Raw genomic sequence first — 3,752 nt, 5'->3', positions numbered from 1 at the left:
GTTATGAAATACCACACGTAAGACTTAATTCCACTGCTTTAACCCATCATCTGTTTATTCTCTCTCCCTCCTTTTCATCTTTTTCTCTGGAATAAGAGATCTATTGAAGCATGTCAGTGAAGAGGATTACTAATTCTTCTCTAAAGCTGTCTTCCTCTTTAGAAAGCTCACTTTTTAGTTTGCTGCTTTTGCTCGGTGCCTTAGCAGCTGCAAATCCCAGATTGGCTGGAGACAAAAGAAAAATCAATTTACGCTAGTTTTAAAGAATCATATCTGACTGTAGAACGTGAGAACATTAATGAGAGATTATTGATGTGGTTTTGGACTTCTGTCAAGATGGTGGCTAGTTTTCACACTTTTTATTCCAGTGAACATTTTTAACGGTGGGTTTATTTTTGAAGGACAGTCTTTGCACAAAATGTTAAAGGCCGTAAAATAACAAAGATTTCTACTTTCAGTAATAAAATGGTTAGTTCCAGTCCTTGATTCTGATTGGTCAACAGTTATGCTTTATTCACGATAAACACAGCTATGACCGCTGCACCAAATGATTTTGTTTCACCGCGCAGGACTCTAAATGAAACGTAAACACAACGTAAACAAAACATTCCATTGCTGTTCACAGTCAATCGGAGACAATTTTTTAAAGCAAAAGGAAGGCTTTAAGTGATTTAACTTCATGAAAGTTGCATTGAAACATAATCCTTGGCTTTAAAGCCCCAGTGAAATCAAAATGAAAGTTTTTTTTCCTTTTATTAAAAGTAAGTTCGCCTTAAGGACGTCAATAAACTGATATGCATAACTAACAAAATTCCCATTTAGAAGATATAAGCGTTCAAAACTGACAGTCCGGCACGTGCGCTCAAAAAAATCTAGAAATTGCATGACATCACGCTATATTTCAGCCTCTTAAGTCAAAGTTCTCATCCAATCAAATCAGCTTTAAAATACGAAGAGTGCCGTCCCCTTCACTATCAGAGCTGCTGAAGCGGCGCCTCATATCAGCTACTTGTCCTACATGATGCAAAAAGCACTGGATGATCCAGACAGTGTAAAAATTAACATAAGATTTTGCGTTAGTGTCACGCAAGCGGTTACAAGTGAGTGTACTCGGGTTCAGAGACACGATAGCACAAAGCTGATCATATGCGCCGATCATACGCGCAAATCTGCTTAGAAAACAAAATGTATCTGACACGCTTTAAGTCTACACAGAATGTGAATTGTATGTTAAGACTCTGTGGAAGAGATCGGGCATCGCAGCCTTGATGAGTAAAAGAGTGGACAAACATCACTCACCAACGACAAAGTGTCACTCACCAATGTAAATAATAACTTTCAAGTGACGCATTACTAGTACAACTGTCCTCCTATTCTTTTCAATAGACCTTTACAAATTTAGCGTCATCTAGCGGTGAGGTTGCGAATTGCAACCAACCGCTCCCCCACCCTCCTCTCTTTCAAAGCACAACGGTGGCTGACAGAGAACTAAGATGTCATCATGTTTCGCTTCTTTGAAGTTTGTCCGTTTAGGGCTGCTGTAGAAACAACATGGCGAATTCCATGTAAGCGGACCTGCGGTGTATGTAGACAGAAATAGCTCATTCTAAGGTAATAAAAACATAACGCTTCATTATTTAAGGACTCTATACACCTCTGAAGACATAGTTATGTACTGCATTTCTGTCAGTAAATCCTCCAAAAAATTACACACTGCACCATTAATCTATATAACTCTATAACCTATAACCTATAATCTCCCTATAAATTGGTGTAATTCTCTTTTTGGACTTTACTTAAATTACCCAGAATACTAAAATTTAGTATTTAATTTGAGATTAAGTTAGTGCAACAAAGCTATTAGACAAGTCTTTCAGTAAGCCATTACAAAACAAGCCAAAATGTATAATTCGCCTTGAATTTCAATAGATTTTAACAATAGGTGACTTCTTTTTTATAACTGATTATAAAACAACAGCTTTACTTATTTGAAGGGCAACCAATTCCCGCTGAACAGCAACATGATCACAGCATGCCAAAGCACAGCCAAACATGCTAAATCTAATCAGGATAGGCAATTGGATCGATCTTGCAACAATGAACCTGAAATGAAAGAACCACGCAAAGACATACAAAGAGATAAGAGGTGAAAAAACTAACGTTGCGTTGCTTCTTGAATATTCGAAAGCATCTGTTGGTTACGCGTTTAAGTATGCCGCAGCTATTGTTCTTGTCTAATCGGTATTGAAGGCATCACAGGAAGGTAATTGTGATTGAAGGAGTCAGAGCGGGTTTGTGTCACCAGCTTGCTCAGAGCTACATGAGCTTCTCACATTTGATTTGCATAACTGTGTTTTAATCAAGTTCAAAATTATAAGCTGCTTTTGCCCCCTGATCTGAAAAATAAAAGCAATCTTTTGAAGAGCAATGAAGGGAGAGGAATGGGAATTTATCAGGATGCCTGGAGGAACAGGGGGTAAAGTGCGGCATTGCACGTGTATGAATTTGTCAACATTTCATGTGCATTGTTGTGCACCACAGGTACCACAGGCAGAGCACCTGTCCAAATAGCATAATAATGATGCACATGATTGTGTGTTAAATGCAGTTGCTGTTTCCTCAAGGGTGGTAACAGGGAGCGAGTGATAATTGACAGCAGCCATGGTGGAGTTCTGGCTGGATTTGAGCTGTTTTAGTTAAGGATTAAAGCACCACCCAAGGGCTGCTGATACCTGATTAGGCTGGCAGGAAACAAAATAATCTTAAAATAGCTGCTTAGTGAAAATGCGCAAAGAGATTTGTCACTTGTGCGTCTGTTATCTCCTGCACCGGGGTAGTTTGAGAAATTATGAGTTTTGTGGTAGTTTTATTTGAAGAGATACAAAGTAGATTATTCATGAATTCCAGTGGTTCATATTATCTCAGAAGACATTTTTAATTTCATCATCTGGTTTCATGGGGCTTTGCAAAGAGATTTAATTCAGATGAATGAGAGTTCTTTGTATATAGTTTTTTTTAAAGAGACAGTTCATCGAAAAACGAATATTCTGCCATTATTTATCATCATCAAGTTCTGTTCTGTAGAAAATTATACTAGATTATTTGTTCCTCACACAAAGCTGCTTTTATATGACTTGAAATATAAATGGATTTTACTATATAAAGTATGGACCTTAAAGTGATAGTTTTTGTAATGTACTGTCAATGGGGACCAACGGTTTTCTTTCATAAATTTTTTTCAAAATATCTCATTTTCTGTTCTGCAAAAGAAAGAAATCCATACAAGTTTGAAATGACAAACGGGTGAGTGAATGATGACAGAATTTTCTTTTTGGGGTGAACTGTCCCTTTAATGCTGCTTTTTTGTCAACCTCAGTCCCCATTCACTGCCACAGGAGAAAAAAGGACAGATTAGATCAACATAAATTTGAGAGACAAGATTATTATAGTTTACTAAAAGTAAAGAAAATTATGTAGCATAGGAAATGATATAAACATTGTGGAGGGGCTTCTGGATACGGTCAATTCCCACAAGCCTTGGTGTGTGTCTGTGTAAGAGAACTAGAGACTGTATGTAGATGCCGATGATACATTTAGGGTCTATTTCCTGAAGAATTCACTAGGCTTGCTCTCTGTGATAGAATAAGTATCCCACAGCTTAAGCCGTGACCCTGATGACAGAGACAATATATCTTCCTCCTGTGTCTCTCTCCATTCATCTATGTCTCCCATCGTTTGTCATTAGCTCTGTG

Source organism: Triplophysa rosa, linkage group LG15 (assembly GCF_024868665.1).
Source record: "Triplophysa rosa linkage group LG15, Trosa_1v2, whole genome shotgun sequence".
Lineage (NCBI taxonomy): Eukaryota > Metazoa > Chordata > Actinopteri > Cypriniformes > Nemacheilidae > Triplophysa > Triplophysa rosa.
Note: the sequence above shows the minus strand (reverse complement) of the source record.